This window comes from Schistocerca nitens, chromosome 3, assembly GCF_023898315.1.
Source record: "Schistocerca nitens isolate TAMUIC-IGC-003100 chromosome 3, iqSchNite1.1, whole genome shotgun sequence".
Lineage (NCBI taxonomy): Eukaryota > Metazoa > Arthropoda > Insecta > Orthoptera > Acrididae > Schistocerca > Schistocerca nitens.
Window position 1 is genome coordinate 638,595,353 of NC_064616.1, and position 12,678 is coordinate 638,608,030.

A 12,678-nucleotide genomic window follows, 5' to 3' on the forward strand; every position below is an offset into this window, starting at 1 on the left:
TGTGGGGAGCGATCTCCTACACCGGCCGTACACCACTGGTGATCGTCGAGGGGACACTGAATAGTGCACGGTACATCCAAACCGTCATCGAACCCATCGTTCTACCATTCCTAGACCGGCAAGGGAACTTGCTGTTCCAACAGGACAATGCACGTCCGCATGTATCCCGTGCCACCCAACGTGCTCTAGAAGGTGTAAGTCAACTACCCTGGCCAGCAAGATCTCCGGATCTGTCCCCCATTGAGCATGTTTGGGACTGGATGAAGCGTCGTCTCACGCGGTCTGCACGTCCAGCACGAACGCTGGTCCAACTGAGGCGTCAGGTGGAAATGGCATGGCAAGCCGTTCCACAGGACTACATCCAGCATCTCTACGATCGTCTCCATGGGAGAATAGCAGCCTGCATTGCTGCGAAAGGTGGATATACATTGTACTAGTGCCGACATTGTGCATGCTCTGTTGCCTGTGTCTATGTGCCTGTGGTTCTGTCAGTGTGATCATGTGATGTATCTGACCCCAGGAATGTGTCAATAAAGTTTCCCCTTCCTGGGACAATGAATTCACGGTGTTCTTATTTCAATTTCCAGGAGTGTAGTAGCCACTATTAAAGTTCCAACCCTCGTATAAAGATAGCGGTAATGTCGCGTACACAATGTATAAAACGGCAGTGCATTGGCGGAGCTGACATTTGTACTCAGGTTTTTCACGTGAAAAGCTTTTCGGCGTGATTATGGTCGCACGACGGGATTTGTAGACTTTGAATGCGGAATGGTAGTTGGAGCGAGACGCATGGGACAATCCATTTCGAAAATCGTTAGGGAATTCAATATTCCAAGACCAACAGTGTCAAGGGACTATCAAATTTCAGGCATTACCTCTCACCAGGAACGGCGCAGTGGTCGACGGCTATCACTTAACGATCGAGAGCAGCGGCGTTTGTGTAGAGTTGTCAGTGCTAACAAACAAGCAACACTGCGAGAACCAACCACAGAAATCAACTTGGAACGTACGACAAACTTATCCGTTAGGACAGTGCGGCGAAATTTGGCGTTAGTGGGCTGTGGCAGCAGACGACCGACGCGACTGCCTTTGCTAACTGCACGACATTGCCTGCAGCGCTTCTCCTGGGCTCTTGACCATATCGGTTGGGCCGTAGACGACTGGAAAACCGTGGCCTGTTCAGAAGAGTCCTGATTTCAGTTGGTAAGAGCTGATGGTAGTGTTCTAGAATGCTACAGACCACACGAAGCCATGGAACCAAGTTTTCAATAAGGTGCTGTGCAAGGTACTGGTGGCTCCATAACGGTGTTGGCTGTGGTTACGTGTAATAGACTCGGTCCTCTGGTCCAACTGAATAAATCATTCACTAGAAATGATTATTTAGACTACTTGAGGGCCATTTGCAGCCATTCATTGACTTCTTGTTCCCAAACGACGATGAATAGTTTTTAGATGACAACGTGCATGTCAGAACATTGTGGACATTTCAGGCGAATGTTTTGGCTACCAGATCGCCGGACGTGAATCCCCTTCGAAATTTATGGGACATAATCAAGAGGTCAGTTCCTGCACAAAATCCTGCACCGGCAACACTTTCGTAAGTATGGACGGTTTAGAGGCAACATGGCTCAATATTTCTGCAGGGGGTTTCAACGGCTTGTTGAGTCCATTCCATATCTGTTTGCTGCACTACGTTGGGCAAAGTGACAGGGGACAGTATGCTGAACAACATTGCCTCAATATTTACCTCATTTGCAGACTAATAATTATGGGTATTACGAGTAGTACGTTTTTAGGCTGATTAGTACCTTCAAGTTCATGTGGCAAGAGTAAGCTATTGATGCTTATTTTCCCCTGGACCACAGGTCAGGTGTTGAAGTGTGGACGCAGGGACGCAAAATGGTTATTCTATACTGACAGGCGTAATCCACTTAGTGGTGCAGTTACGACCATGCAGAAGACATCAAATAGTAAATGATGTGACAGATTTGCGGGAAGACTGTCAGACGCAGGGAAAAAACAACCAACACACTGATGTGGGTGTATATTGGGGTACCAGTGATAACAATATCTGCACTTATACCCCTAACTCTCCGTATGAATAGAAGGTATCTCTCTTAAGAGTCACCAGTCTCATTTTCTCTGGTGTTTCGGCAGACATTTGCAATTTAGTTTTTGCAACATGTAGCTGCAGTCAGCCCAAAACAAATGTTGCACATCGCGGTTTTCATGCAATGCCCAGAGTCGATGACAAGCGTCGGTCTGTACCGAATTACAAGCAAAATCATTTTTAAAGTGAAATTTTACGTGCCTATTCGACTGAGCGGTTCCATATTAGTCTAGTGCGATATTCTTTTTCTCTACGTGCATTAACAGGGAGAGTAAAACGCAAAGAACAAGTACTCCGGCAGCTACAGCACTGCCCTGGCCCACACTGTCTGCGACCGCCGTGCAGAAGTGCTGCTCAGTAGCTGCTGGAGTACTGACTGTTCTTCGTGTTTTATTTTTCCTGTTACTACATATCGATTAAACAAATAACGCACTAGACCACTCTATCGAATGAACATGTACACTTCCTATTTAAAAATAATTTTGTTTGTAATGGGGAACAAACCGACGTTTTCCATCGACGCTGGGCGTCGTATGAAAAACATGATGATCAGTGTTTGTTTGAGCTGAGTCCAGCTACACACCGCGAAAATTAAATTGAAAATAGCTTCCGAAGCACCAGAGAAAGTGCGCTTGACGACCCATAGGAGAGGCACTCAGTACATTCAAATAACTGGTATAAAACGTGCTACATGCTTGGATATGCAATTGATTAACATTTAACTGCAGCTGCAAGTGTAGGTAGGAATAACGCCATCTGCTTTCTGTTTGTAAGGAAGTATTACACAGCGGGTTTCTCATTCAGAATTCGCATTTGAATGTTGGCTGTTGGTGAGAAATTCGTGTCATACCTCGTTTAAGAATGAGAAAATGTATCAGCACGTATCATAATTCGGCAGCTGCAGGATCGTGGCCTGTCGATATTGTGGTTTATTGTTCCACGATATTCCTCTCCACATTGGTTGGAACCACACGTCGTCATGCGCAGTTATGCATTCAGCAGGTCCATACTCGATGCCATGCGTGAACTCAACAGTTCACACATCTAGCACCCGAGAAGACAGGCATCAATCGTTCGGCCATGCAGGGTCTTACAGCTATGTCACGTTCCTTGTGTCAGAATATAGGCTTGTTTGCAGCAAGAAAAGTATCCGCATGGACAGTCCGACGACCTCTGGAGCATCAAGCGCTGTCAGTATTGCGGCAGTTCTTGCCGTTTCACTTAATGCGAAAACAGAAAAGTGAGCTGACGGTGAATAACTCAACGAGAAGATTGAACATAGCAGTGCCACCAAGTGACCTTTTCAGACGTGTTGGGGTTCTGAATACAGCATAACGATGGGCGTATCCGTGTGTAAAGGTTCCGAGGGGAACGAACATTTCCATATTGCATTCGTGACCATGATACGGACCCAGTACCTGGGGTTTTCTATAGGGTGCCATTGGTCATACAACAAGATCACCTCTGGTTCACATACCAGGTAATTTGGACACCAGGTGTTACATTTCTGAGCCAACAGCCTTGCAGCAGTGGTAACACCGGTTCCCGTCAGATCACCGAAGTTAAACGCTGTTGGGCTGGGCTAGCACTTGGATGGGTGACCATCCGGTCTGTCCAGCGCTGTTGCCAAGCGGCGTGCACTCAGCCCTTGTGAGGCAAACTGAGCAGCTACTTGATTGAGAAGTAGCGGCTCCGGTCACGGAAACTGACAACGGCCGGGAGAGCGGTGTGCTGACCACATGCCCTTTCATATCCGCATCAGGTGATGCCTGTGGTCTGAGGATGACACGGCGGCTGGTCAGTAGCGTTGGGCCCTCATGGCATGTTTGGACGGAGTTTAGTTTAGTTTAGTAGTTGTTACATTTCTGACGTGTTAAGGTGGGTGCTGTACCTGATCCTCGATGTTTCCATAACCTCATCTTTCCATAAAACAACACAAGACTGCATGTTGGTTATGAGCTAGTGAGAGACCGGCATTACACCATTCGCCAGCTACTACGACTGATAAATGTGACATAGAGTCGAACCAGCACGGAACGACCCGTATCTGTCATCCAAATTCAGGTCAACTCGATGCCCAGCCGGGCCAGATTCATTGTCGCTGCCTTAAGTGGTAGCAGTGTGTATGAGTTGTTTCAGCTGCCCCTATCTATGGGTTTTATGCAACTCGCAACGCCTTCAAAAACCACATGCAAGATTTTCATATTCTCTCGCTCACCGCACGCAAACTATTAGTCCTACAGAAAAAATGAACAGAACACGTTTTTACGAAATGTAATGTAGTTATATCTTTGTTTTGGGATACATTTTCGCTGGAGGCCATTATTTTCTAATTATTCAAGAAAAATGTGTTTGAAGGTCATTATTGTATGTTTGTCTTGAATAATTCGAAAAATATGAACTCTAGGAAACGCACATCCTAGTACAAGTTATAACTACAATATATTTCCTACAATAGAGTCCTGCTTATTTTCCTTTTTTATTCTTATTTTTATTTTTTTTTAGGTCTAATAGTTTGAACGTAGCAAGTGAGAGAATATAAAAATATGACATTTGGTATTTGAAGGTATTGCGGGTTGCATAAAACCCATTTGTAGGGGTAGCTGAATCATCCTGTATACTAAATTTCGCACCGTGTATATTCTCAAACCACCCACAAATTTACTCATGAATTATTCCTACTATACTGAATATGCAATATAGCAAAATTTCGTTGTTTGAGACCCTATTTGGTGCTGCAGTTTTAATGGCCAGCCATTTATAGTGTTCTGAAAGTGAAAGAACTCACAAAATGCTGTGATCGTTGTCTGACACGTGCTGTCAGACCTCCACCCATTGGCAAAGCGCGATGCCTGACCATGGCAACGTGTTATAGGAACTTGAACTTGTCCATACAGTATAGTGATATTAACAGTAGAAAACTGTTAACCGTTCTCTTTGTTTTTACGTTAACTTTTGTCCGATGTGCTAAAGACATTATTACAATCGCCATTTTCCTCAGCTTGCTTGAACTGTTAGATAAATTTTCATCTTTATTAACTTCGATGAAAGACATCCTTCAATATTAACATCAACCTGCTTGTAAATAACAAATATACTCATGTCGCTGATAGCTACTATTGACTACATTACTGTCAAGAGTGACACAGACCTACAAGGACGTTATTTTTTACCTTTTTCAATGCCACAATACAACATCAAATCTTATGTTTAAAAATGACAAATAAGAGTTACTGCTGAAAGAGAACATGACATTATTTATCAAACATCCTTCTTTGGCTGTCGCTCTGGATTTCCATGTTTAATTCTTAAATAAAACGTTTCTAGCTCAGTGACTCACGCCTTGCTCTATCACACTATTCATTTGCATCTCCATGATACAATGTCCAACACATTTCACATAATTCACTAAGTTATGAACTTCTCATACTGCACAATATTAAAGAATGTGTTATTTCTGTAATGGTTCAAAATTGAAATAATATTCTGTACAGCTATGGTTTTAAACAGAAGTTAAATTTAGTTCCTTTCAGCCAGTGTCGTGAATTTATTAAAATTGCCCGTATCAAAATAAGTCAAACAACACGTTCCCAAAAATAGTGTTAAAATTAATTTTTACGTTGGCAAGATGTCCGAAACTTCACAAGTTAGCCTTCAAGTATTTGGTAATTACTCGAATAGATTTTTTTCTCTAAGATTCCGCAGTGACTCGACATATTAAATGATAATGCAGAGAAATGTATACCACGGGGAGTTAAGATATTGGACATTCCCGGAGTAACAATTTGCTAAACAGGAACGTAGCTATTACATGCAGGAATTTAAAAGTTGTTGCATGCATGTCATGTAAAGTTTCGTCATGAGCGCCCAGATATAGAACGATGTTTCTCCCATACTGCACTAGATGAATTCCATTCACGAAATACCAGCAGTATATGATGGTTATAACGCACGCGATCTGTCAATATCAATGTGCTGTGCTACAGCGTGTCCCTGAAATATTTTGCAGTGCATTCTGCACTGATTAGCCACAACATTATGACCACCGACCTACTATCGATATAAACCCGTCCAGGCGATAGCAGCGTCACCTGGCGAGGAATGACTGCTAGTCAGACACACGGAAGGTGCATATAGTATCAGTGAGCATTTATCTCAGTTTGACTGTGGGCAGATTGTGTTGGTCCATAGGCCCGGCACGAGCATTTCGGAAACTGCACGACTTGTCGGGTGTTCGAGGAGTGGTGTGGTGACTGTCTTCAACACGCTGTGAAACCGAGGTAAAACCACGTACAGACGTCGTGGGGTTGGGCAATTATCCATCATTGCAGACGTCGGACGTCGTAGGCTGGGAAGACTGGTAAAAGAGGACAGGTGGCGAACTGTGGCAAACTAACATCAGATTTTAATGCTGGACGGAGTAGAAGTGCATCTGAACACACTATGCACCGAACAATGGGGGTCTGCAACTGACACCCATTCATATGCCAACGTGAACACCACGAATCTTCAGCTATGACTGAAATGGATACGTAACCATCGCACTGGACGTTGGCGCAGTGGCAGAGCGTTGCATGGTGTGGTGAATCCCGATACCTTCATCATGCCGATGAGAGGATGCGAATCCGTCGTCTTCCAGGGGAAGAGTTCCTTGACACCTGTACCGTGAGAGAGAGACAAGCTGGTGGCGACTCCATTATGCTCTGGGGAGCAATCACGTGGGCATCCATTGGTCCAGCGGAACTCGTGAAGCTCACCATGTCGACCAAGGAGACAGTCCGCAGCTCGTGGTCGTGCGGTAGCGTTCTCGCTTCCCACGCCCGGGTTCGATTCCCGGCGGGGTCGGGAATTTTCTCTGCCTCGTGATAACTGGGTGTTGTGTGGTGTCCTTAGGTTAGTTAGGTTTAAGTAGTTCTAAGTTCTAGGGGACTGATGACCATAGATGTTACGTCCCATAGTGCCCAGAGCCATTTGAACCAAGGAGACAAGGTTGTAGACCACTTAACCCCTACATGACGATAAAGTTTCTCGATGGCAGTGACACTTTTCAGCAAGGTAATGCGCCATGTCACAAGGCCAGGAATGTGATGGAGTGGCTCGAGGAACAGAGCGACGAGTTCCAATTGATGTGGTGGCCCCCCAACTCGCCAAATCTGAACCCGATCGAACACAAGGATGTGGAAGAACATGGCGTCATAGCTAATCATCCCCCTCCTCGTAATGTACGGGAATTTAGGTGACTTGTGTGTGCAGATGTGGTGCCAGCTCCGTCCAGCTACCTATCAAGGCCTCATTGGTTCCATACCACGACGCGTCGCCGCTGTTATCTGTGCCAAATGTGGACACACCGGCTGTTAGGTAAGCGGCTTATCAGTGCAGACATGATCGTGGGGCTTCGTGTACTGTAAGCGCTTTGCCTATAATAGAATCAGACTCGAGACCTGCAAAGGCCCTTAGATAGGTCATGAAATGCAGGTAATATTATATTATTTCTCAGGGGGTCTGTCCAAGAAAGCCATGTGAAATCCTTGGAGCAAAACCAGCTTGCGAAGTAGTCGCAGAATAGAATTGTTTCACAGAACCAAGGTTCTGTTTGCGAAGAGGGCTAAGCTATCCTGTGGCTTCCTTTAATTGAAAAATTTGAAAAACCTGTGGGAAAACATCCGTGAATTGTGTTTTGCAGTCGTCTCATATCTGCCAAGATGGCTGACGTCGTTGATTTGTCATGACCTGGTGGCATTTGATCCAGAGGCAGCCACTTCGAAGACCTTGTTGGAAACCGTTATCACCCCCCTAGACCTGCTGGAAAAACCTTGTTGTGAAGTAAGACATGTTTGTGTGCCACAAGTCACTGTCTTAATTTTGCAAGTAGATTTAGTAAGATCGAGGATGACGAATGCGGATACAAAAATCCTTCGGATGAACGTTAGGAGATGAAATTTACTAATGCCACTAATAGTATCCACAGAAAACACTGGTTAAGTTCCCACACGGCTTCAAAACATTGTGTAATTTTTGACAGTATTTAATGGGTTAATTGGTACATTAAAATACTTCTTGGCGAATTTCCCGGTATGGAGTCAGCCGAATGACGATGTCTCTGGCGAGAAACATTCCATAAGAATTCTTGGAGTCTGGAATGGAACATACAAAATTTTATTTGAGACATAGACCTTGCAGATAAATGATCGAAGAAGCATACGAACGGTGAGGCTGCTGATGTAGTGATGAAATTCTAATCGAGCTGCTACAGCGTGGTTTTTCAGACCATAGTACGACGGAAGACTCTCATAAATTTCTTTTAAACTCACGAAGGTATATAGAAGAAGATATGAAAATATAAACAGCACAATAGAGTTCCAGACAGGATGCAGAATTTGGGGCCCAAAGGCGCAACCATTCGAAAATTTTCACATCGTTATGGATATAAATAGGCAAAGATTGGATAAAAACTGAAACCTGTTGGTTGCTGTAAGTAGTCCGAAATGTAACATATTTAACTCCATTAATATACTGTACTTCTTGTGGCTGGGTTTCTCGTCGTAGGTTCGTTCCTGGAGGTAGTGCTACTTGAGGTCTCAGTGGATGAATTAGTGGCATTGCCTAGAGACAGCAATTTCCTATATTTTTCAATGAGAAATAAGATTACCGGCTCACTGTAAGGCCACAATAAAAAAGTTGCTCTTCGAATCATATTTTATGGGTCACTTTATTCGTTATCTGTAGTATAACAATCCTATATTTCCAGTTTCTTATGTTCTGATATTTCCACGCTTCAGTTGATTAAATGTTCACTCTGATATTAAGCTTTTTAATTCCTTGCCTGTTCTTGATGCCTGTAAAGTGTGTTTGATGAAGTTCACCTCCCATTTCCCTCTGCATTACCTATAGTCACAAAAAATGCCTCCTTACCAGCCTAATAACCCTGTCAATCATTTACAGCACGATCCTTTCCACAAGTTAGTATCTTCAGCTGTAAAAACCCCACAAAATCCTAGTTTTCATCGAACCAAACAAATCATCTAGTAATATTCCTCCTGCCGCTCAATTAGCCTCACTTTGTTGTTCAGCAAGGTCTTTGAATCCTTCATCATCCAAGCACCGATAAACACCTGAATCAGCACCTAACGTCTTCCTGGTAACCAGTGTGGCATCCATCCCAACTCCTTCTTTGATGGCCAACTCCAAAACCTCACCCATGTCCTATCCAGTCAACTTAATAACAGAGAGTCCGCCGTTTTTGTCTCCATCGATATCATAAAAGCCTACGACCCTTAGCACATTCCGATCTTTTCAAACTCCATACCTACGTACTTAAAAATAATTATGTCAACCGTATTGCAGCCTCCTTATCCAGTTGACTATCATTTGCCACCATCTTCATCAACAACTTCCGTATCTTCCACCCCACTGCAGATGGGCCCCAAGGTTCTGACGTCTGTGTACTTCTATGCATTATTTACACTGTCGATATGCCTATGCCACCTCCTTCTGTTCACCTTCACCAGTACGATGATGACACTGCTTTCGTCACCCTGTACCATACCCTCTAGAAATTCCTAAAGCCCCTCAAACCCCATTCCTACCAATTCACTTCCTGGTGCAGACAGTGGCTCCTCAGTTCTGTTGCGTTTATCCATTTATCCTTCTTCGACCATCATCTTCTTGTGCCGTCAGTGAGGGGGAGGGGGAGCAGAGACAACAACTGATGGCCCATTTAGCGCTGAGATTCTCCCACTGTACTGCGAATGAGCTACTTGTGTGTAGCCTCATTGAAGATTTGTACGCGATCAACACCTAGGCAATAATTATAATACAACAATCTGAAACTTCTGCCACCTCCATGACTTTTACATAACCAATAAGACTATTCTGTTCAGTTAACTAAAGCATTAAAATACTTCAGAATAACCATCGACCAGTAACTAGCTTGAATCCGCAGCTAATAACCGTCCAACAGACAGCCCACAGAAGACAAACTACTAACCAGTTGAGCATGGAGACTGAATCTCTCCACTATTCTCCACGCCTGGGAAACCTTGATCCAACGGACCGTATCCTACTCCAATGATGCTTGGATGTCGACTCCACCAAAATGCTGTTAGTGTCTCCAAATACTTGGAAATCATATTCTAACATAATGTACTCTGCATCTTTTTAACTTACTCCACCTGATTCCTTCACCATCTCACCATTTTCTCATCCTTCTTCACTCACACTGAACACCTCTGTATATTACAGACTATTGCAAACTCGACTACAACGACAAAATTATTGCCCCTCTAATTTCCAATTCCGAACTTCTAGCGCGCTTATATCGACCTACCACACCTGTCCCACAGAAAAACACTATTCCACGCCGTCTCCCAACGAAACATCAACCAATTCCCTTTCCCAGACAATGAAATGTGCCCAATATTTATCCATTTTATAAGATCTAACTCTTTCCTCCCTGTCTTTCGATATACTAGCTTTCCCTTGCCCATACCTTGCCTTTATTCTCTACTCTTTTTCTCTTCGTACTCATTCCTACCCACCTCTCCATTCCCCTACCCCAGTTGATCCACATACCAAGATCCTACTGAGCCTTCAGTCTTCCTTCTCCTCACTCAGTCCATTCCCAGTGCAGATCCTTCATCTTTAGTAGGAGAGTGTTGTACCTAGAGGGCAGTGTACCTACTCGTAGGAACACAAAATATTTTTTTTTTTTTTGCAGCTGATTTTAGAATAACATAAAGGAATGCACGGTAGAGACTGCCATTTTCTAAAATTTTTGTTATTGTTAGACATAAGGCTATGTTTTGCATTTGTAATTATTTCACATTCTACACATTCACGTCCTGTGTGATATACAGTGGTTGGACAAAAAAATGGAAACTTAACACGAGAAATGCATGTTTGAACGTACGCGCAACGCTAGTCAAGCCTGCAGGTTGCGCGTTTGTATTTGACCACGAACGACACCTGTACAATATCCTCAATATGTCGCAAGTGTCAGTCGTAGTCAGAACAGCTGCAAAAGTCACTGCGGAATGGAACGCCTCACTGGCGAACTATCAACATCAAAATAACACGAAGGGTGCTCCACAAGCAGATAACTGTAGGGTGAGTTGGAATTCACGAAACACTAATCAGTGATGCAGATGTCTGTAACAGGAAAATAAGGTGCCGAAGCGCTAAAACCTAGCCTATGGAAAAATGAAAGAATATCATTTGGTCGGATGAGTCTTGTTTCACACGGTTTCCAACTTCTGCACGAGTTTATGTCGCAAGAATGAAACATGGCGGAGGTTCGGTGATGATTTGAGCAGCCATATCGTGGTATTCTCCGGGCCCCATGGTTATTCTGGATGGTCGCATTACTGCCAAGGATTATGTGACTATTTTGGCCGATCAGATGCATCCCGCAGTACAATGTTTGTCCTCCAGTGGTGATGCTGTGCTCCAAGGCGACAGGGCCCCTGTTCACATAGCTCGCATTATCCAGGACTGGTGTTTTGAGCACGAGCATGAACTGTTGCATCTTCCCTGGCCATCACACTCACCAGGTCACAATATCATTGAGGCATTGTGGTCTTCTTTGGAGAGAATTGTGCATGTTCGCTATCCACCTCCATCGTCGGTCCTTGAACTTGCCACTATTTTGCAGGAAGAATGGTTTAAGATTCCCCTGAAAACCATAAAGAACGGGTGTTCATCCATTCTGAGACGAGTAGAAGCAGTTTTGAATGCCAACGGTTTTCCTACTCCGTATTAGGCACGGTGATTTGGTGTTCCCATATTTTTGTCCAACTCCTGCATTAAAGTTATTTGCAATAAATTGTTAATTATTCAGGTATAGAATTTTGTGCTGAATAAAATGCTATATATATTTTTAGAACTATTTATATAACATGTGAATACTCAAGCCATACTTCGTCGGTCGTGGTCCACATTGTACCCTCAGATAGAAGGTCTTTTACCATAGAAACTGTGATTCCTGCAAATTGAACTGAGTTCCTTTATTGTCTAAACAATTGTACCTGTCTTTAGAATCAAAATTTACGTAAGTTTTCAGTAGCCTCTATTTTAAAACGTATTCAACTTGTAACTATTTGTTGATAATACTTCTCCTTAATCAGATTCAGACCGCCCCGATAGCTGAGTGGTCAGCGCGGTGGAATGCCCAGCCAAGGGTCCCGGGTTCGACTCCCGGCTGGGTCGAAGATTTTCTCCGCTCAGGGACTGGGTGTTGTGTTTTCCCTATCATCATCGTTTCATCCTCATCAGTGGAAGGCAACGGGAAACCACCACTGGAATCACTGCCCTAGACGCTCTTGCGATGGACCTCTCTGAGGAGGCTTCCCCCATGACAAGACCTGCCGTAAGGCAGAACACGAAGCTTTAATCTGATTCAGATACTGATTATTGGCGTGTAGTAGAGTAATAATATAACAGGGAGCTATTAAATACACTATTAACAAATTTTCCCAATTGTAGCGCTTTTAAATTTCAGTCAAATATTAATTGTTCCTAGGTGTAGCATCATGTTGTACCTTGGAATATGTTTTCACATTTGGAGAAACATT

General features: G+C 43.7%; 1 protein-coding gene and 1 pseudogene across 1 annotated transcript in view; both read left to right on the forward strand.

The window, feature by feature from the left end:
* The window catches only part of LOC126249375 (protein tyrosine phosphatase domain-containing protein 1-like), a 396,740-nt gene that overhangs the window by 131,068 nt on the left and 252,994 nt on the right, over positions 1 to 12,678 (forward strand). The window lies entirely within an intron of this gene.
* On the forward strand, positions 3,622 to 3,739 carry LOC126249910 (5S ribosomal RNA; annotated as a pseudogene).